Source organism: Gadus macrocephalus, chromosome 2, assembly GCF_031168955.1.
Source record: "Gadus macrocephalus chromosome 2, ASM3116895v1".
In the NCBI taxonomy this organism is placed as follows: Eukaryota; Metazoa; Chordata; class Actinopteri; order Gadiformes; family Gadidae; genus Gadus; species Gadus macrocephalus.
This window is the reverse complement of record NC_082383.1, coordinates 15793564-15817393: the sequence shown is the minus strand read 5'-3', so window position 1 is coordinate 15817393 and position 23830 is coordinate 15793564. Positions and strand designations below refer to the sequence as shown.

At 43.7% G+C, this 23830-nt stretch overlaps 2 long non-coding RNA genes across 2 annotated transcripts in view; one reads left to right on the top strand and one right to left on the bottom strand.

Moving 5' to 3' along the window:
• Positions 1–5646: 5646 nt before the first annotated feature.
• The window catches only part of LOC132473265 (uncharacterized), a 39554-nt gene continuing 21370 nt past the window's right edge, over positions 5647–23830 (bottom strand). The window contains exon 2 of the long non-coding RNA XR_009529300.1: positions 5647–6258. This is a non-coding gene — a long non-coding RNA (uncharacterized LOC132473265). The remainder of the gene's footprint in view (positions 6259–23830) is intronic.
• The window catches only part of LOC132473268 (uncharacterized), a 38587-nt gene continuing 21010 nt past the window's right edge, over positions 6254–23830 (top strand). The window contains exon 1 of the long non-coding RNA XR_009529302.1: positions 6254–6504. This is a non-coding gene — a long non-coding RNA (uncharacterized LOC132473268). The remainder of the gene's footprint in view (positions 6505–23830) is intronic.

Sequence of the window (23830 nt, the reverse complement as noted above, 5' to 3'; positions counted from 1 at the left end):
ATCAAAGCCTGAAAACTCAACAGAGCTCTACCTGCATTCCTTGGATATGTGGTATTTTATGGTGTATGGCCACCACACGCTTTCAGTTGAACACACTCTATATCCTTTCTCTGTACTGTGTGTTAGTGTGTGTCTCTGTACTGCCTGAATGGTGTAGCTCGACAAATGGGGGGGGGGAAATGTGTTCTCTCTCTCTCACCCTTCCTCACTCCCCTTAGGGTCAAGCAGCAGCTAGGACCGTTAACAGATAAGCCTGGAATGCAACATCCTCAACTCTCCATCATGGAACAAGGCCTAATAACTATCTCTCACACACAAAAAGATCCTTCTGTCCCTTCATTCACAAATAACTTTTCACTTTATTATATATATAATAATAATAATAATACATTTTATTTATAATGCACTTTATATTCAAGAATCTCAAAGTGCTTAGATATAAGCACTATATATCTGGATTAATTCCCGGATATATAACTTAATACTGCTCCCCCTTTCCAAATTTCTATATACACAAAACTACGAAGCTGACCACCGAAATTGGTACAGGCCTCGTCAGGCCGAACCAAAACACCCTCACAGGTTTTAACTTCCATACAATTCTAGGGAGGGGAACTACAACATGATGTGGAGTAGAGGACTTCAAATATGGTGGACGGGGACCTCAAATGGGAGGACTACACATATGGGAAAGGGGATTACACTCTGGGCCTGAAAACCATACAGAGTCCCTTCTCGTGGTCCTGAAACAACCGTTCATTGTTAGAAAAACACGCACTCTATCGCTACCTCCAACTGTCTAGAGGGAAAATGGTCCCTCTCGATCGTCCTCCGACTTTAGCTCTCCTTGTCTATCTCTCTCGCTCCTTCTCACACACACACCTAAACAGACCTTTCTCACTCTGTCTCCTCTAAACGCACACACAGAGACATATCAACAGACTTCTCTCATTCTGTCTCCCGCAGACGCACACAGAAACATATCAACAGACCTTTCGTTCTGTCTCTCACAGACGCACACAGAAACATAACAACGGACTTTTCATTCTGTCTCCCACAGATGCACACAGAAACATATCAACGGACCTCTCATTCTGTCTCTCGCAGATGCACACAGAAACATAACAACAGACTTTTCATTCTGTCTCTCGCAGATGCACACAGAAACATATCAACAGTCTTTTCATTCTGTCTCTCACAGCCTCTTACACACACAGAAACATCACCTCTTGCGTACACGCGCACACACGGAGTCGCTCACAGCCTTTCTCTCACTCTCACGCGCATACACACTGTCTCTCTGTCTCTCTGTCTCTCTCTTTGACCCATGCTCTCCTATTCTTCCACCCACGCCGACTCTCGTTCTCGACTCCGTACACACGCACTTGCTCTCTGGTCGTGAAGGTGGGGGTGAGAGGTCTCTGCTATCCCTAGTCTGCGTCAGTTCAGGTGTCTGTCCGTCAGTCCCCGCATATGCAATGAATGTATGGCCAAGAAATCGTTGTGCTTCTTCGGGCGCCTCAGATTCACTTATCAAGGGCGGCGAGCCTTAGGCCTCGAGGGTGTTCTTTCACCACGCAACGAGCCTAGTTTATCTTATTCTCTCTGTGTGTCACTCATGCCCTAGGCACCGTTTCCTCTGCAAAGGGACTCTAACCCTGATAAAGGACTCTAACCTTCTTACCACATAGAATTATTTAATACACAAACAAAGAAGGGGACTCTAACCCCCCTTAAGACATAGGTGGGGACTCTAATCCCACCCGAGGGACCCTAACCCCCTTAAGACATAGTTGGGGACTCTAACCCCCTTACCACATAGAATTATTTAATACCCAAACAAAGAAGGGGACTCTAACCCCCCTTAAGACATAGGTGGGGACTCTAATCCCACCCGAGGGACCCTAACCCCCTTAAGACATAGTTGGGGACTCTAACCCCCTTACCACCGAAATTATTTAATACCTAAACAAAGAAGGGGACTCTAACCCCCCCTTTAAGACATAGGTGTCTCCATTACACATCCATTACTTGGCCATCGGTAGTCTTGTATCACTATGCCCGATTCTTATAGGCCCTATGGTCTCGAGGGTATTCTTTCACCATGCAACGAGCCGATATTCGATGTGTCACGCGTTCAGGGTCAATTGGGTTCAGAATCGTTCAAAGCTGCTCAGAATCGTGCTTCTAGCCACACATTCCCTGTTCTGACTAGCGATACATGTTGTCCACAGCCCTCATCTGCCTCAAGGTTGAAACAAAATAATGCATACCCATCCCCAAATTCCTTATGATTAATGGCTATTTCTCTATCTTTGAGCTGACGACCTGTAGCCTGAATGAGCTGAAAATATTCTCGGGTATACAGACCGTTTCTAAAGTCAGGTTGAAAGGGTTTAGCCGGATAGGCGTGACCGTCGCAGTATAGGTATAAAAAATCAATGCCGAAATGCTGGAATCTGAAAGGATTCCTATCATAACTCCCTGTGAATGCTTCGTTATTCACAAAACCTATAATAACCATCTTGGGTATTTGTCCTAGAAATAGATTATCCTGTGTGCATATTCTGCTGCCGGCAGCTATGGATACATTCTTTAGACACACCCTATCAACGGGGTATTTAACGTTAGCTTGGTTTAACGCACGGGCATGTGCCAGCTTAACGCCTGGTGCTATCGATACCTTTTTAATGAAAACATTTGCAGACACTATAGAGACACAGTATTCCACAGCACCATCGGACATGAGACAGAAATAATTTTTTGCTCTAATGAATCTCATGCGGAGATCAACTCCGTTAATCAACAGTTTCTCCTGAAAAAACATATCGACGTGTGTAGGGGATATCAGCTCAACTATACGACTTCGACCCGTATATTCACTCCTAGTCGTTAAGCCTAGATTGAGGCCTCCAGGAAGAATCTCGTCCATATGACCGTGTGTGTCTTTCTGGAATAGACCACAGCCAAATTGGGTGTCTAATGTTCCGTTTCCATAGTTTAGTAAGCATTCTATTATGCCTCTGTACGGATAGGTGTTTGACGACTGGGTGATAAGCCTATCACCCAGAGTAATATCTACTTGGGAGAATAACGTGCATCCTGGATAGTTAATCAGTCCCACGGCGGCCGCCGGAGCCAAGTCTGTTCCATCAGGATTAGTAATCTTGGCCCGCAGGTGTAAATACGTATTGTTTAGATCTATATAGTCTTCGCTACTGGCCGATACAAAGAACTCTATGGGTCCACCATCTGTTAGCGCCGATAGCGGGGGTATTTCAATATATGTACTTTTTTCTATCGAAGTCTGCGTCATCGGCAGTGAGAAGAGGTCCAGTTCGCTCTTGATGCATTCATCGGACATGCTATGTAGCAACGCCATTGTTATTCAGCCCCTGTTATTCTAGTCTAAATGAATATATCGTTAGCAGCCCCTCTAAAACAACGGTTTGACACCTTCCTGATCCTTTTAGGTTTGGCTCTTTTTTTGGTAGATGCCAATCTTTTATTCTGTTTACGATGTCGTGCCGGTGCACGGGTACGCCCACAACCTATAGGAGGATACTTTGTTGCTATTCTGGCATATACCCTCATGCCTGACCCCTGCTGTTTGGGCGTAGATGCAGCATGGGCTATGTTGGTCATAACGTCGCCTATAATATGTCTAGCAGCAGTCTTCAGATGAGGCTTTGCTATGCTAACCCCTCGCCTAAATAACGGAATAGCCATTCTAAAGAGGCTGCGGAACATCCCTCCGATGCCAGCGCCATATTGTGTACTGCTACCCTCATATCCAGGCAACCCACTCCCTGCTTGGTTTAAATAATACTGAACATATTTGTTCTCGTCGTAAGGCGTTCTATACCCTCTCATCCCTATAGATAGAGCTATGAATTCTGCTGTTTTACAGGTCTAAAATGCAGCTTGAGTATCACTTTACCGTATGTGAATTTTATATGTGTATTCTGGTCAGACTTTAGATCGATTTCAATATCTCCAAGGGGGTCTCGGGAAACGTGTACGTAATGCGGCTTGTCGAACATGTGAATGCAGTGTCTCCTGCTAGTGTCGGTTATATTAATACTCCTTAGCAGGGGGACATAACTATCTCCTACCAACTGATGGTCGACAATGTCGCTATATATAAACATGTTGTAACAACCTCCGTGAATGTCGGTGGGGTGGGGGGCGTATGCAGCATTCGACTTATGGGCTGGTTGCTTGACCCCTGCATTGAAACCCAGCATAGCAGCCAGTTTTCCTCTTAAGACGATAGCTAGGTGATCGTCTCCTTCTACATATATGCGGTTTCTGATACCTTCATGATGTAGTATAATGCTACCGCTGGTAGCATATTTGGCCAAAGTCTTGTTGATTTGTAGTAATAACGAACCGATACTATCATAAAGCCCGCCAACTAATAGACATGATGTCATATGACCCGTTTTACCATTGGTAACGGTTATCGTAGCGTCCTCGGTAGGAAAGCTATGCCAGCTGCATGGGTACTGAGCTTCAATTAGGCCTACTTCATAGGGCTGCTTGGTGTGTATAGCTTTTGCTAATTTAGTTCTAAAATTCCATATCTTATTTTGCGGGTAGATCCCTACCGATGCATTACTCGCCAGAGTCACACAGAAACCCCCAGACACCTCCTTATCCATCGTACACTCTGGCTATACTGGGTTGTATGTCTCTTTACGCGTCGACTAGTGTCTTTTCAGGAACCCATGAATTGAATGCATCCGGCCATCCCAACCATTTGACATATAGTAGATCCTGCGACCCCGCCCTTTTTCTATCTATAATCTTTTCTATTTTATACACCTTGTTTTTAGACACTATAACTTTTTGTAGCTCTTTCTCATAAAATGTTCCCTGGACAGGGGCGCCTGCATAGTCTTGCAGCTTGTAGACTGGAGGACACCTTGCTATGCGCTGTGATATTACAAAATATTCATCTGTAAATGTCTGCTCATATCCTTTTCGAAATGTAGCTCTGACTTTTGAAATTCTAACCGTGTCACCAACATCGTATCTAAACACCACCATCGGCTCTTGAGTGGTTTTGTATAGTGTATTAAACACAGTTTTCTCATTATCTTTATCAACACTGACCGGGGTCATTTTTATCGATCTATGGTATTACGTAGTTCTTCAAGGAAAGTGATCGAATCCAAAGGAATAGCTTTAAAGAGACTTTATTTAGTATAAAGTATTTTCGGTATGGTAAACTGATACTCTGAAGCAAAGAGAGATTGAAGATGTATCTTAGCACGTGCGAGTGTCTCCTAGCTGATCAAAAACATTAACCCATGTATGTCTAATAGCTGCCAAGAAGATTCTGAAGACATGCTCGATCTGTAGGCTGTTATGGTCTGAACAGCGCGGTCCGGAAGTAGTGGGAGGAGCCGATGTGAGGTAACCCTCGGCTTTCTCGCCTGGTCTGTGGTGCTGCCTTCTGTGGCTAAAGTATTTATTGCAGCCTTCAGTAAGGTCTTGCTCCCCTTGTGGCTATGTATAGTATTTACGGCTTATATGTATGGTCCTACTCCCTAGTGGTTAAGTGAGGGAAATACAGCTTGTGTATTTGTGTAAATACGTAACAATCCCTCCTTGGTCATCTCAGATGACCATACAATAATATTTTAAATCATAAACACCATTTACCACACCGAAAACATAGTCAAAGTAGGATCAATCATCAACACCATCAACCGTGTGGGAACAACTCTATCGAATAGAGAAAAACCACTACGCGTCCCCATAATACTGAAACGGTATTCACATTGTGGGTCTCATTGGAAATACAGGTCATTGTTTAACAATACAACAATGAACATATATCTTGTTATCATACAATCATATGGTCAAACAGCACACAAACAAAACTATCCATAGAAATCCTGAGCTAATACTTTTGGTTATGTGCTACAAGGTCATACAATTTTCAACATGTGCAAAAGTAAAGTAAAAATTGGTGGTCATAATACAATTTTAAAATTTCAAAATGATTGATAGGCTAGCATGGATTTGGAGGGTTCAGGTGATCTTCGTGTATTGGTGCGCTGTTTCATGTGGGTGGTTTTGGGCGATGTTATTATCGTAGCCATTGTTTTTTCTGTCGCCGTCGGGCCTGTAATTCATGAACCCAAGACTCGTCCCTCCTTGTCAAGGGCTCAGCTCAGAGAGGTTACTCCTACATCATGGGAGCCTCCAAACAGGTTCTCCGTCGTCGTCGTGTCAGCAACAGGTGGCCTGTAAACAACTGTCTCAAAGAAGATCAACAGTACCATTATCAATGCAGCGATTCAGAAATAACGGGTTGCACTCGCAACCAAGCAACACTACACAATAACAAACATAGTCTGGTATGGTTGTTTTAAAATTTGTCATTCAAGTAAATCCGGGATATTGATTATCTTATATACAGGCGATATTACTAGAATAGTATAGGTGTTGACTATTCTACATATTACAGCTGGATAGGGTCGGGCCCCTCAGGTGATGTATCGTTCACTTTCATCGGATCATATCTGATCCCCATGTAAGCCTGAATGGCACTTGGCGCTTCTGTAGCGCTCACTGCTGTGGTGATCAGCAGATGCAGTAGCCCTCGTGCGCAGGGAATACAACGGCAGCCAGTGACAATTAACACGGTCTCTGCATTTATTCCCGCGACGGGCACTTACTGGATCATGCCTTCCCACCTCCCATTCTCCATCCATCCTGTGAAAGGGTCATTAATGCCGGAGTTCTCTGCCAATTCTAACCTGAGGGATTGTAATTATGCCAGCAACCCATCCGGAGCTGTGTTATTGGGGATAAAAGTACAACATTCAATTCAATTCAATTCAATTTTATTTGTATAGCCCTTAATCACCATTACAGTCTCAAAGGGCTTAACAGGCCAAATATTTGTGACACCCCCCTTTACCCATGCCCCCACACGGGCAAGAAAAAACTCCCTTGAATCAGCAAGGAAGAAATCTTGAGAAGAAACGCAGTGTAGGGGATCCCTTCTTCCAGGGATGGTCAGGAGTGCAATGGGTGCCACAATTGGCATACAGGTAAATACATGTACATCATATTTAAAAAGGTGATGGGGTTCTGGCCGGTTATCCATGAGGAGAGTCCAGGCATCCAGTCCAGCACCCGCAGCACGCTACAACTGACAGAATAGTGAATTAGAACGGAAAAGTACATAGTGGGAATGTATAATGTAATAAGAAAAGCACAAGCAAACAGAGTAGTCTTCACTACGCATCTGTTGTTTTCACACTCCAAATGCAAGATTGTAGAGGTGCGTTTTGAGCTTCCCTTTGAATAGCTCCACAGAGTCAGCTTCCCTGATCGCTGATGGCAGCCTATTCCATAAAAAGGGGGCTCGATAGGCAAACGCTCTCTGTCCAGCCGATTTCTTTTTAACCTTCGGCAATGAAAGAAGGCCGGCTCCCGAAGACCGGAGAGACAGAGAAGGACTATAAGGAATGATCAGGTCCTTCAGGTACAATGGAGATAGTCCATGCAAGGCTTTATAGGTTAGCAATAGCACCTTAAAGGGACACGTTTGTTGAGGGGGGGGGAGACACGTTTGTAGGGGGGGGGCACGCTCGACAACGAGAGTTGGTTTTTATTGAACGAGACTTCAACACGGAACAGCTGCGCGAAACGATGGTCACGTCACTCTCGGTGACGGTGTCGACAATAATGAACACACGAACAATGTTAATAGAACAAAACACAACCACATAACATCCCGAACCCATTAACCCCACTTAATCCTAACAACAAAACAAGTTAACAAAAGCCCCATTTGTCAACTGAGAACCCCAATTCCCAGAATCCCCCGCGGCTCCGGAACACTGCGTAGCTTATATTAATCTTTATTATCTGAATGGGAAATGCAATATTTTAGGACAGATACACCATTAAACGCGTTTCTAATGACATTTCTAGCGAGAAATGTACATTTTCCTTACATAATCTTCAGTCAGTGAATGTGTATGATCTTTATTAATCTTTATTATCTGAATGGGAAATGCAATATTTTAGGACCGATTCACCGTTAAACGTGTTTCTAATAACATTTCTAGCGAGAGATATACTTTTTAATTGCATAATCTTCAGTCAGTGATTGTGTCTGATCTTTAGTTTTATAGTTATTAGGAGTTGATCGGCTCGCTCGCATGTTTCAACGACGTCAGGTTGCTTTCGCTAAACTAGCAGCTCACGTGCTTCCTGCGTTTGTGTTATTAAACTGTTACTTTATGTAACTTTTAATGATATCATCTTGTTAGAAACACGTATATCTGAGAGGCAACCCAGTCGCCAAAATCATGCCTACGTTGACAGTGTACGTTTCGTGAACACTGGATTACGTCGCATTTCAACATAAAATAGCGTGTTATACACACACACACACACACACACGCACGCACATGCACAGACGCACACAAGCACACACAAGCACACACACGCACGCACAAACACACAGACACAGACACAGACACAGACACACACACACACACACACACACACACACACACACACACACACACACACACACACACACACACACACACACACACACACACGCAAGCACACGCACACGGTGCATTTCGCTGCTAAAACAACAACAAAAAAATATTCCCTCAAATATTATTAGTTTCAAAACGTTGGCCAAAATGGCCAATAATATCTTTTTTTTTTGGGATGCTTCTAGGACATTTTGGGTGGATTTTGAACGGTATGTGGGGGGCACGTTTTTTGCAGGACCTGGCAACCCTGCGCTGTTGCCCGAGATCTGGATCCACCCCGGCGTGGTGCCGTCTCCTTTTGACCTTTTGACCCCAGACTTCTGGGGGAATAGCTGAATAAATTCATTAGTCAATCAGAAGCATGTAAATATCTTTCCGGTGGCGTTAGAGGACGAACAAGGTGTCCTTCAACATCTACACTTCCAGGCGATTGCAACGGTGCCACACATGAGCATATTCAAACATGTTTAATGGTAGTAATTAGCTGTCGAAATTGGAGGCCTTAATCAATACTGAGCAGCTATTGATTTGCTTCCCGATCAAGATTTGTCACAAATGACATGTTATTTAGCATCTACACGTTGAGCTGAGTCCAATGACACCAAGAACGACACTCTAGCTAATGGTAACATGTATTTTACATGGTACACCTAGGTCTAGGACATGATCTCGGTGTAGCAAGAGGCCGAGCTTGATCTCATTGGACTCAGCTTAACGTGTAGATGCTAATTAACATGTAATTTGTCAAAAATCTCCATCGGGAAGCAAATCTATAGCTGGTCATTATTGATAAAGGCCTCCAAAATCGACAGCTAATTACTACCCCGAAACATATTCAAATATGATAATGTTTGGCACTGTTGCAATCGTCTCGAAACGTAGATGTCAAAGGACACCTTGTTTGCTCTGTTGCACCACCGGGAAGATATTTTCATACTTCTAATGGATTGATTCATATTTTAAGGTTCTCGGAGTGAGACTTTAAGTGGCTGCAGCAGAAGTGTTGAGACGAAAGATGATATCAAGAGATTTATAGAATATTCCCATTCACATTATGATTCTTCGTCGTAACACCCGACCAAACATCCTTTACATTCACAGAGCGAAGATTATGAAAGTCCAGGCTCAGCAAGTGCTCCATCTCGTTGCACCTGCACCCAGCGGCTCGCTTGCAAGATTTTGGCCTGAAGTTCTTCCCAGACCTATACCCTAACAGTCCAATATGCATATCTGAGAATCAGGCCTCTCTTCAATAATGACAAAATGTAATGAGAGAAATACAGATTCACTTTTTGTTATCTCATAAGCGGCGTGGTGCCGGCTCCTTTTGACCTTTTGACCCCAGACTTCAAAGACGTGGCCACAGGCCAGCGGTGTCTACACACATTAAGCCACAAATGTAGACCTCCATCCTGCAAAAAATGGGGCCTAGAAACTAACCTCTGTCTTATGTACATTGACTGTACTGTTGGAGGTCACGCCCCTTTTCCAGCCTTTTCGAGATAGCTAGGGATGCTAAAATGTTGACACACATTTCCCGGGGCCCCGAGAACGACATATGCAAGATTTGTAGTTCTAGCCCATAGAGAAAAAAAGTTTTCCCAAATGGACTGTCATTTGGACAAAGCCCCTTCAGAAGTGTTGCCTGCGAGACCTAATGGTTCAGAATGTGGTGGAAAAGAAGTTTTTGAGATAGGAAGGTCCTACCGCCCTGAAATTTGAATACCATATTCTAGGGCCTAACTGGGACCCCCGCACCGAAACTTGGCCCGGTCGGACCCCGAGGGCAGGAAGGGGGGGCCTGCCCTCGGGGTCTGACCGGGCCAAGTCTCGGGCAGGAAGGGCCCCCCCTTCCTGCCCTCGGGGTCCGACCGGGCCAAGTTTCAGGGCGGTAGGACCTTCCTATCTCAAAAACTGTTTTTCCACCACATTCTGAACCATTAGGTCTTGCAGGCTACACTTCTGAGGGGCTTTGTCCAAATGACACTCCATTTGGGAAAACTTTTTTTCTCTAAGGGCTAGAACTCCAAATCTCGGATATGTCGTACACGGGGCCCCGGGAAATGTGTGTAAACATTTTAGCATCCCTAGCTATCTCGAAAAGGTCGGCAAAGGGGCGTGACCTCCAACAGTACAGTAAATGTACATAAGACAGAGGTTAGTTTCTAGTCCCCATTTTTTGTGGGATGGAGGTGTACATTTGTGGCTAAAGGTGTGTAGACACAGCTGGCCTGTGGCCACGTTTTTTAAGTCGGGGGTCAAAAGGTCAAAAAGGAGCCGGCACCACACCGCTTATGAGATAACAAAAAGTTAATGTGTGTTTCTCTCATAACTTTTTGTCATTATTAAAGAGAGGCCTGATTCTCAGATATGCATGTTGGATGGCTAGGGTGTTGGTCTGGGAAGAACTTCAGGCCAAAATCTTGCAAGCGAGCCGCTGGGTGCAGGTGCAACGAGATGGAGCACTTGCTGAGCCTGGACTTTCATAATCTTCGCTCTGTGAATGTAGAGGATGTTTGGTCGGATGTTACGACGAAGAATCATAATGTGAATGGGAATATTCTATAAATCTCTTGATATCATCTTTCGTCTCAACTCTTCTGCTGCAGCCACTTAAAGTCTCACTCCGAGAACCTTAAAATATGAATCAATCCATTAGAAGTATGAAAATATCTTCCCGGTGGTGCAACAGAGCAAACAAGGTGTCCTTTGACATCTACGTTTCGAGACGATTGCAACAGTGCCACACATGATCATATTTGAATATGTTTCGGGGTAGTAATTAGCTGTCGATTTTGGAGGCCTTTATCAATAATGACCAGCTATAGATTTGCTTCCCGATGGAGATTTTTGACAAATTACATGTTAATTAGCATCTACACGTTAAGCTGAGTCCAATGAGATCAAGCGGCCTCTTGCTACACCGAGATCATGTCCTAGACCTAGGTGTACCATGTAAAATACATGTTACCATTAGCTAGAGTGTCGTTATTGGTGTCATTGGACTCAGCTCAACGTGTAGATGCTAAATAACATGTCATTTGTGACAAATCTTTATCGGGAAGCAAATCAATAGCTGCTCAGTATTGATTAAGGCCTCCAATTTCGACAGCTAATTACTACCATTAAACATGTTCGAATATGCTCATGTGTGGCACCGTTGCAATCGCCTGGAAGCGTAGATGTTGAAGGACACCTTGTTCGTCCTCTAACGCCACCGGAAAGATATTTACATGCTTCTGATTGACTAATGAATTGATTCAGCTATTCCCCCAGAAGTCTGGGGTCAAAAGGTCAAATGGAGACGGCACCACGCCGGGGTGGATCCAGATCTCGGGCAACAGCGCAGGGTTGCCAGGTCCTGCAAAAAACGTGCCCCCCACATACCGTTCAAAATCCACCCAAAATGTCCTAGAAGCATCCCAAAAAAAAATGATATTATTGGCCATTTTGGCCAACGTTTTGAAAGTAATAATATTTGAGGGAATATTTTTTTGTTGCGAAATGCACTGTGTGCGTGTGTGCGTGTGTGTGCGTGTGCGTGTGCGTGTGCGCGCGTGTGTCTGTGTCTGTGTCTGTGTGTCCGTGCGTGCGTGTGTGTGCTTGTGTGTGTGTGTCTGTGCATGTGCGTGCGTGTGTGTGTGTGTGTATAACACGCTATTTTATGTTGAAATGCGACGTAATCCAGTGTTCACGAAACGTACACTGTCAACGTAGGTATGATTTTGGCGACTGGGTTGGCTCTCAGATATACGTGTTTCTAACAAGATGATATCATTAAAAGTTACATAAAGTAACAGTTTAATAACACAAACGCAGGAAGCACGTGAGCTGCTAGTTTAGCGAAAGCAACCTGACGTCGTTGAAACATGCGAGCGAGCCGATCAACTCCTAATAACTATAAAACTAAAGATCAGACACAATCACTGACTGAAGATTATGCAATTAAAAAGTATATTTCTCGCTAGAAATGTTATTAGAAACACGTTTAACGGTGAATCGATCCTAAAATATTGCATTTCCCATTCAGATAATAAAGATTAATAAAGATCATACACATTCACTGACTGAAGATTATGTAAGGAAAATGTACATTTCTCGCTAGAAATGTCATTAGAAACGCGTTTAATGGTGTATCTGTCCTAAAATATTGCATTTCCCATTCAGATAATAAAGATTAATATAAGCTACGCAGTGTTCCGGAGCCGCGGGGGATTCTGGGAATTGGGGTTCTCAGTTGACAAATGGGGCTTTTGTTAACTTGTTTTGTTGTTAGGATTAAGTGGGGTTAATGGGTTCGGGATGTTATGTGGTTGTGTGTTGTTCTATTAACATTGTTCGTGTGTTCATTATTGTCGACACCGTCACCGAGAGTGACGTGACCATCGTTTCGCGCAGCTGTTCCGTGTTGAAGTCTCGTTCAATAAAAACCAACTCTCGTTGTCGAGCGTTCAATAAAAACCAACTCTCGTTGTCGAGCGTGCCCCCCCCCTACAAACGTGTCTCCCCCCCCCCTCAACAAACGTGTCCCCCCCCCCCCCCTTCAGCTAACGTGTCCGTCCCCCCCTACAATCGTGTGTCGTCGTCCCCCCTCAACAAACGTGTCTCCCCCCCCCCCCCTCCCCGGTCAACAACAGTCTCCCCCCCCCCCCTAAACAATCGTGTCCACAATTTGCCGCGAAAGCCGTGAAACCCAAACCCCGAAACCCGCCTCCACAGCGGCACACGTGGATACCGTAGGTATAACACGCTATTTTTTACGTTGAAATGCTACGTATCCAGTGTTCATGGAAACGTACACCACTGACGTTTTTTCTTGGCGACTGGGTTGGAATATTGTATGCGTTTCAAATATGTTTGTATTATAATTGATGTATTTAGTGCTTGTACGGATTTTAAATTTTAGTTTTGAGTGTCCCATTCCTTATTCTGAGCTGATTTCAACCTTCAACCTTGTTTTAATATTCACACTACATCCCTCCTTGCGCATTGCTTCAGCCATGCGCATTAAAATTAACCAATCCTAACAACGGTGTAGTGCAACCAAGTTGAAGTTCCCTTCCTTAATCATCTGTACATAAACCAATCCATTATGAAGATAAATGAAGACCAGTACATACAAAACCAAAGGTCGATAGTTGTGGGTCTATGCAGCCGTCTTGAGACCACGCTGTTGTTAAATGCAGTAAACCGTAAATGTTTCATGAGTCAGTATACCTGTGTGCCGTAACTTATCAGAGTAAAAAAAAATATCAGACTATGAGACGCTGACGTTGTAAAGCGTTACAGCAGTAGCAGTGGCATTTGAAAGGTAAACCCACTACTTCTGAATCTAAATTGAGCCTATATTGTCCCTGGCGAGCAGATGTATTGCTAATCCCTTTCCTATCTTATAAACCCAAAAAGATGAAAAAAGGGAAATTACAATGTTAAAATTTGTATGTTCAATATCACTTCTTTGTAACCGTATCTGGTTCCAACAGTTACCTTCATTATACTACCCGATTGTCCTACACTAACTATGTATATTGGATGACCTAATCTTCATTTATTCTACGTATTGTTCGCATTTGATGTTGTCCACACTTGATTCACTCCTATGTACATTGCATACCACATCAAACGTGTATACGCCTTATTCTCTGCCTTTTGCATACCACATCAAACGTGCATATGTCTTAGCAAAGTGAAGTAAAGTAAAACGCAGTTTTATCTTTACTTATTTATAGCTATACATGTCCCGGACACGTCCATTACTATTTACAAAACAGTTTTTTTAGCTACGCAGGTCCCAGACCCAACTATACCATTTCATGAACAGTATTTATTATTATAATTATCTAGTTTTTTGTTGGTCAACATCAAATCGATACAATAATTCAACCTTTTAATCCTGACCCACTTGAATTCTCCCCGAAGGAGCCCGTTATTGTGAATTCTCCCGGAGCCTCCCATTGAGCTCCACCGTCATCACTTCAGAACACTGCAGGAACGATTAGTCGATTAACGCGTGGCTCGGAGGCTCCCAAGGAGCGCCTCAATCCAACGTCTGACACCAAGTCTATGGGGGAATCTTGAGCCAGGGCAATTCTAAACTAGGTAGAATAAGAGTCATCCGAATTATGCACATCTGGGCATTAAATATAGGGTGATATTCTAAAACAAAACAAAAACTGAACCTAAAAGAAAAATTCAGAAGTTATTGGGTGAAGCAAATGTTATTGCAAGTTAATTATAATGAACCATTTTCTAATTATCTTAGTTTTATATGTGGTTTGCTTTCAATATCCCCTCGTGTATGTAACAGTCGAGTAACCTCCATTATTTTGGTGGCTCTGACACACACAAGAGGACATTCACACATGGTATATGAATCCACCATTTGTTTTCATTTTATATTTTTATTTTCATTTTATTTTTATCGCTATATACACATTCTTAAGAAAAGCACGAACGAAGAAGAATCATAACATGCATACAGACCTAAAAATAAACATATTATTCAACAATTTGAGATATTATTCAACAATTTGAGACCAGAGGCCTGTTTCAGGTAGCTGGTTTTGAGGCAACCCCGAGTTTGTTCGCTCTGAGTTAATGGAAACTCTGGGTTTTCTGTTTCAGGTAGCAGGTTCAGCGCAACCGAGAGTTAGTTGCTGCGGCAACATACGCCGTGGACCTAACCTGCTCGGGAGGTGGTTAGACCTACTCTGAGTTTGTTGTCTATAAGGCTGAAGGCAGCTCTCCGACAGAAGGAAGTGTTAGAAATGGCATGCCCTTTTCTACGAGAGCCTGTGGATGTAGAGGCTGCGATCCTCAGAAGGAATCTCCGTGAAGAACGATTATTAAGACCCCGGTTGGATATACTTTCTTTTCCTGATAATTTTCTTCACGACCGCTATCGTTTTTCAGCGCAATCTATCATTTATTTAGGCCACCTTCTCAGTCCCCATGTTAACTGTCAAACGCACCGGGGGGCATGCTTTAAGTTTAAGTTGGGTTTTTTTACACAATTAACGCATGTGCAGAATGATCCGCCCCGTGCATCCCACCCGCTCTGTACTACAGTCACTTTAACGTTGTGGCTTTCCCATGATCAGAGTAGCTGACTAACCACGGACCTATAACTGCTGCAAGTCAAGAAACTCATTTTAAGAATGCAAGGCAGAAAAGACCCTGGTACTGCTTTTAACCAGATGCTGTTCTTCTCTACATGCACATGCTCAGCATAATCGTCTGCATTGTTCACTGAAGTAAACCCCTTTGAGTAAACTGTTCAACAAAATAACTTGTCCCACCACAGCCCGTGTTCTAATAAAGACAATCTACTTTTTATGAGGATTTCTTTATTTCCTGAAAGCACAAAAAAAGTCATTCATATCGGGTATGTTTTTAGAGCAGGGAACAGTATCCCAGTTTGCACCTCACTCACCTTTAACTTATGTTCCAAAATTTGGATCTCCAAAGCATCCTTTTGCATATTTTGAATTGTTACAATTGCATGGAGGTTGGTGAGGGCATCTGGTTCAAGTAGGGCGATGACGCCATCAGTAACTGGAAGAAGATGATTAGACAGTGAAATTATTACTTGAGCACAGAATATTGCCCCATCTAATTTGCAACATGCTGGGTTGCGTGTACATATTTAATTATTTTGAATAACCAACCTCTTATAAAGGCACTTCTATCCTGGGGGGTGGGGGGGGATTAGAGGAGCTCCCCCCAGGGATGCCCTCAGCCACAGGACGCATACTCTGTTGTCTGAGGGCCATCTCCTCAGCCTCTGTGAGGGCTGCAGAGGTGGACCCCCTCCAGTCTTCCGGGCCTCTGCTTTTTTTCGATTTGCTAACATGGAGGAAAATGTTACCCTAATATTCAGAAAGCGCTATTTTTACCCTAATATTCAGTAAGCGCTATTTTTATATATATATATATATATATATATATATATATATATATATATATATAATGCATTTTGCCTAGGTGTAGCCTTCTAATATATCTAAATCCTATTAAATATTGGCAGTGTTGGGGGTGGCTGGGAAATGTACTACTTACATTTACTGCTTAAATATAGGCCCATCACATGTTGAATATAGCTGTTAAATTAGGTACAGCAGGCAAAACAGCACAATTGATTTGATTTCAATTCAACATTAGTTTACCTGTTTGAACTATATTTTTGTACTTCATCTTCATTTGCTGCCAAGTCCTCTTGGGGCAACTCGGGGTTGCGTAAATTGACACACACATACACGCAATTTACATATTGAATAAGTGGAAGATATTAAACTTTCCTCTTATTTTATTTTATTTTACTAATTTATTCAGCTATTTCAGGCCAAGCTCTCTCTGGGTAACTGCTCGGCATACGCGTTCATTAGAATTTCCAATTCCGTGGGAGAAAGTAAGTGGATCTACGCTTTTGGTCCAAGTTTGATCATGTTACCAGAGATCCATTGATGATGGCTCTTTATAGTCAACAGGCACGCCCTCAACCCAGAGTGAACATACTCAGAGTTGATTAACCCAACGCTGATCACCTGTTCTGAAACCGAAAACACAGAGTTTCTTTTCAACCCTGAACTCTGAGTCAACCAACTCAGAGCGCAGGATTAAACTCAGAGTATGTTAAACCAGCTACCTGAAACAGGCCTCAGGGTGACAAGACCACATGGGAAAATACAAACATACAAAACTTAAATTTGTACATTATCAAAATATCTTAATATTAAAAATCTGCATTTCAATATTAGGCATCATACTTCTGTTGTTACCGGAACCTTGTCAGTTGGGGACAGTCGGGGTTACGTACGGCTGTGCGTTTTGGTTGACCATTAAACTGGTTGTGATATATTGTAATAATCGAGTATCCACTGTCTTGGCGTGTAATGAAAAAACGTAACACGTATATTGTTAATCAAAATTAGGACGAATTATGGATTACATTTTATTCTACTTATGTAATTTAATTGTAAATACTGCCAATTATTACCCATAGATTACGTGAAGACTTTTTTTAAAAAATATTGTTATTTTCATAGTTTGTAATGAAATATATATTTTATTCTTTCTTATTTTGGTATTTTGGACCTCGTCAGGTCTGTTGAACTATGCATTTCTACCGCTTGTCCTCAGGATCCTCTATTGGGGGGGACTCTTCCGCTCTCCTACGAGGCAGGTTATCCCAGAATTCTCCTAATAAGAATCCCCAGGCCTGGATAATCTCCGGACTTCTGTGGACGAGTGGTATGCATGCTATGGACAACTTTAAAGGCTAACCGTTCATGACGTGGAGTTTAGATAATTAGATCACCGTGTAACTGTCGTACAGGGATCTGGTTTGATGTAAGACCCCTGGGTTGGTGTCCTTTTGTAGGACTTCTTTCGGTTCTGGAATCCGGCTTTCCTAATTGTTGAATACAAGATAATGCATGCATATTGGTGGTACGATATTATAACTATTGCAATCGCTCCAATGCAAGCAATAGTTGACCTTTGAACACCTCACGCAGTGTTATTCAGTTTATTCGTATGTAGTGGCTGATTATAGCAGAATTTAACCCATGTACCTTTAATATTCGCAAAAAACGTATTGTAATTGTGTCTACAGCAGTTAAGCTAACTCCCTCCTTGGGCACCGTTTAAAACCATGTGCACCATTTATTAATTAGACATATTATTCTAGCAGTTGAACCCCATGTCTATTTGAACCAGGCTGGTTCTCTACTTGTCTTGCTACACAAAACGCATGTTTAATAGACAGAAGGGCTTAGCAACCTGAAAAAAATAATTACTGTCAGTGTTTGGCATTCGTTCTTATACTGCCATTTCCTGGAGAGAGAGAGAATTAAGATCAATGCAGAGAAGTAAAAAGATGAGTGTTTGGCAACTATAATGCTTGTGTTGCCACCTCCTAAAGGGAAAAGAGAATTAAAATTTGAATGCACAGAAGTTAAATGATGATCGTGGGCAACTGATTGTTGTGTTGCCACTCCCTGATTAGAAAAGAAAATATTTGTAGTAATGTTAACGATTAAAATGATGAATGTCGGGCATCCATTACTGCTCGGGTTGCAAAGGCCTGACGAGAAAAGAGAACAAATTTAGTACAAATGCAAGACATTTATAGATCGTTTAAACTATTAATGTTGGTGAATCAAAAAACATTGATTTCAACCCACACAAATATTTGCGTGTTTTGCCGATATCAACTAGGGACTGGCTTCCTGTATTTCAGCACTCAGACACACAGACCCTCAAATATACAAACACATATACCAAATTTACATTTTGGTTCCAACATATTACCAGATGTTAGGGGTGGGAGGGGGCAAGGGGGAGAAAGAACAATGAGATAAGACTTCAATTTAACTGACAATAGGAATGTGTGGTGTGGTAGAGTGCGTTTGAAGGTACAGCCTAGGTGTGTTCCTCTTTAAGTTGCAGGGCTGTGTGATCCTATTGTTGCAAGGCAAATTTGGTCTCGTCTGGTGGGGGCAGACAATTAAGGGGATTCTTGAGCCTGATGAGGGGATGGTAGATCGGCTACTTGGAAAGCTGGGGGTCGTCTAGTTGGGACTTATAATAGTTATATTCTTGTGGTACATTTGGAGATGTTGAGATGTAATTGGGAATAATCTCGTGTTAACAAGTAGGGGCACTACCAAGAACTACAAATATGGCTGCGGTGCAAACTGCATGCGTATCAGCCGACTACAGAAACTTCTCAGAGTTCTATCTGTCCACTTAACCGCAATTTGTGTTCTCAATACACTCTGTTTCTTGCGCTGTGTGTACATTTATATGTACACAGATAGCCCTATGAGATCCTTGGATGATAAGGGGAACTACAAATAGAAGTTATCGTTGTTAAAAATAGCGACAGAGAGAGAGAGAGAGAGAGAGGTGTCGTGGGAGGGGTGGGGGTTGGTCTTTACGAGGAGGTTCAGGCGTGAGGAAGAGACGAGGAGGAGATCCATGAAGGGGGATCGGAGGGAGGGGAGAGGGGGGGTTGGATTCACTACCAAGAACTACAAATATGGAGGCTGGGCAAACTACATATGTATCAGCCGACTACAGAAACTTCTCTGAGTTCTACCTGTCCGGCTGAAAACTGTGGTACCTTATAGCATAAGGCTACCACTTAACCGCAATCTGTGTTCTCAATACACTCTGTCTCTGCGCTGTGTGTACATTTATATGTACACAGATAGCCCTATGAGATCCTTGGATGATAAGGGGAACTACAAATAAAAATAGCGACAGAGAGAGAGAGAGGTGTTGTGGGAAGGGTGGGGGTTCATTCTATTCTCTGGGGAAGGGGGGGGGGTCTTTATGAGGGGGGGTGGGAGACAGGGACTAAAGGATGGGGAAGGAATTTAAGGGGTGAGGGAGGGCCTACCTTTAGACAGGCAGGCAGACAGAGAGAAAGAGCGAGGAATTGGGAGTTACAAGATTGTACAACGTTAATTACTTTTCAATATTCCATATTGAAACTGTGGAACAACCTTCCTGGTTGCCCAAAAGTAATATGTCTGTACAAACAAAGTGGATTTACAGATTTATCACATGTATGCATAAATATTGTTCTCCCATAGATGTTGAATTCTATTAGTTACAAAATTATCGCCAAAATATTATGTGTCAGAAACTATTGCTTTACCGATGGTTTTCAACTTATTGCTATGGATTTATTGATTCGTAGAGGATGAGGTTGAGGGCACAGACAGACAGACAGACAGACAGACAGACAGACAGACAGACAGACAGACAGACAGACAGACAGACAGACAGACAGACAGACAGACAGACAGACAGACAGACAGACAGACAGACAGACAGACAGACAGACAGACAGACAGACAGACAGACAGACAGACAGACAGACAGACAGACAGACAGACAGACAGACAGACAGACAGACAGACAGACAGACAGACAGACAGACAGACAGACAGACAGACAGACAGACAGACAGACAGACAGACAGACAGACAGACAGACAGACAGACAGACAGACAGACAGACAGACAGACAGACAGACAGACAGACAGACAGACAGACAGACAGACAGACAGACAGACAGACAGACAGACAGACAGACAGACAGACAGACAGACAGACAGACAGACAGACAGACAGACAGACAGACAGACAGACAGACAGACAGACAGACAGACAGACAGACAGACAGACAGACAGACAGACAGACAGACAGACAGACAGACAGACAGACAGACAGACAGACAGACAGACAGACAGACAGACAGACAGACAGACAGACAGACAGACAGACAGACAGACAGACAGACAGACAGACAGACAGACAGACAGACAGACAGACAGACAGACAGACAGACAGACAGACAGACAGACAGACAGACAGACAGACAGACAGACAGACAGACAGACAGACAGACAGACAGACAGACAGACAGACAGACAGACAGACAGACAGACAGACAGACAGACAGACAGACAGACAGACAGACAGACAGACAGACAGACAGACAGACAGACAGACAGACAGACAGACAGACAGACAGACAGACAGACAGACAGACAGACAGACAGACAGACAGACAGACAGACAGACAGACAGACAGACAGACAGACAGACAGACAGACAGACAGACAGACAGACAGACAGACAGACAGACAGACAGACAGACAGACAGACAGACAGACAGACAGACAGACAGACAGACAGACAGACAGACAGACAGACAGACAGACAGACAGACAGACAGACAGACAGACAGACAGACAGACAGACAGACAGACAGACAGACAGACAGACAGACAGACAGACAGACAGACAGACAGACAGACAGACAGACAGACAGACAGACAGACAGACAGACAGACAGACAGACAGACAGACAGACAGACAGACAGACAGACAGACAGACAGACAGACAGACAGACAGACAGACAGACAGACAGACAGACAGACAGACAGACAGACAGACAGACAGACAGACAGACAGACAGACAGACAGACAGACAGACAGACAGACAGACAGACAGACAGACAGACAGACAGACAGACAGACAGACAGACAGACAGACAGACAGACAGACAGACAGACAGACAGACAGACAGACAGACAGACAGACAGACAGACAGACAGACAGACAGACAGACAGACAGACAGACAGACAGACAGACAGACAGACAGACAGACAGACAGACAGACAGACAGACAGACAGACAGACAGACAGACAGACAGACAGACAGACAGACAGACAGACAGACAGACAGACAGACAGACAGACAGACAGACAGACAGACAGACAGACAGACAGACAGACAGACAGACAGACAGACAGACAGACAGACAGACAGACAGACAGACAGACAGACAGACAGACAGACAGACAGACAGACAGACAGACAGACAGACAGACAGACAGACAGACAGACAGACAGACAGACAGACAGACAGACAGACAGACAGACAGACAGACAGACAGACAGACAGACAGACAGACAGACAGACAGACAGACAGACAGACAGACAGACAGAACACACCGGGGGTCCCTTTGTGCAGGCTACCATTGCCTTACCACAACACCCAGGTCAAAAATGACACTTGTTGCCTTCAATAAGTGTGTGCTTGGAGAGAGATAGAGAGAACATATCTCTAGAGAGAGAGAGAGATAGAGAGAGCGAGATCTGTTTTACCCAGGTCAGAGATCATGCAGTCTTAACAAAAGACTTACTAGTGCAGTCCCTACCTATTTGCAGAAGGAAGAGAGTGAGAGTGAGAGTGAGAGTGAGAGAGGGCGAGAGGGCGAGGGAGAGAGCGAGAGAGATCTGCTTTTGCCCAGGTCAGAGGTCATGCAGTCTTAACAAAAGACTGACCATTCATCCCCTACCGACTTGCAGGAGAGAGAGAGAGAGAGAGAGAGTGAGTGAGTATCAAAGTGAGTGAGTGAGTGAGTGAGTGAGTGAGTGAGTGAGTGAGTGAGTGAGTGAGTGAGTGAGTGAGTGAGTGAGTGAGTGAGTGAGTGAGTGAGTGAGTGAGTGAGTATAAAAGTGAGTGAGTGAGTGAGTGAGTGAGTGAGTGAGTGAGTGAGTGAGTGAGTGAGTATCAAAGTGAGTGAGTGAGTGAGTGGGTGTCAAAGTGAGTGAGTGAGAGAGAGAGAGGGAGAGAGAGAGAGGGAGGGAGAGAGAGAGAGAGGGAGGGAGAGAGAGGGACAGGGGGAGGGAGAGAGAGGGGGAGGGAGAGAGAGGGAGAGGGGGAGGGAGAGAGAGGGAGAGAGAGAGGGGGATATAGAGAGAGAGGGAGAGAGGATGTAACACCTTAGCTGAGCCCCCTGTTGCTCACGAGCAATGGCGTTTGTTTCAAAAAAGGGCTCTCACTATATAGACTGTGGAGGTATGAACAAAGGAAACGCACGTTTCCAAGACGCGCCGTCCCTTTAAATCGTACACCACGTGGTACATCCAATAACGCTGTAGAAACAAACTAGTTATGTTTGACCCAGATAGCACTGGCCAAACGCACTGTATTGGATCTCTATATGAAATATGAGATTCCTGCAAGTTTGTCCCCACGGCGGGTTAGCGAGGCACTCAAAACAGATGGGTTAAAACTGCGTAAGTTTGCCTCTACGGCTGCGTTATATACTATACGAAATTGCACTTTCGATTTTCAATGAACCGGGCCTGGAGGAATCAAACCCATTCAAACTCCACAGCAAACAAAGCCAAGCCACCGGTTTTATGCAAGTAAGCTAGATTAACGTTAATATTTGACGTTTTTCACCCCACCGTAATGGCTCAAACGTTTTGTGGTCGGTTATAAATAATATCTTTTGTACTGGCTTAACATCCGTACATTCTTCACACAACACAAAAACCACAGGTATTATTTCTCCCACGCGGTACAAACATTAGATCTAGACGGGATCGGATACTGTCTATCTAAAAACCCATATCAAATACACTCCTAGCCCTGTGCTTCGTGAGATAGTTATTTAATTTCCATTTGTTAGCGTATCCGAGGCCGTTTATCTAACCGGCTGTATGAATTTCAAACCAGACCGAGACCACACGTCCCCGCAGCCTGACGGAGGCAGTACAAGCTATTCACCTAATGTTACTATTCTAACTATACAGAGTTCAGTCATTGACAACAGGTTCTGTTTACCTTTCTTGTGGGGCCTGTAAGTAGCTTGCACTGCTTCCCGACGACCTCGCGGTCGCTAGTCTCGGTCCGGAACTTCCCAAGAACGTCGAGGGGTCACCAATTATTACGTAGTTCTTCAAGGAAAGTG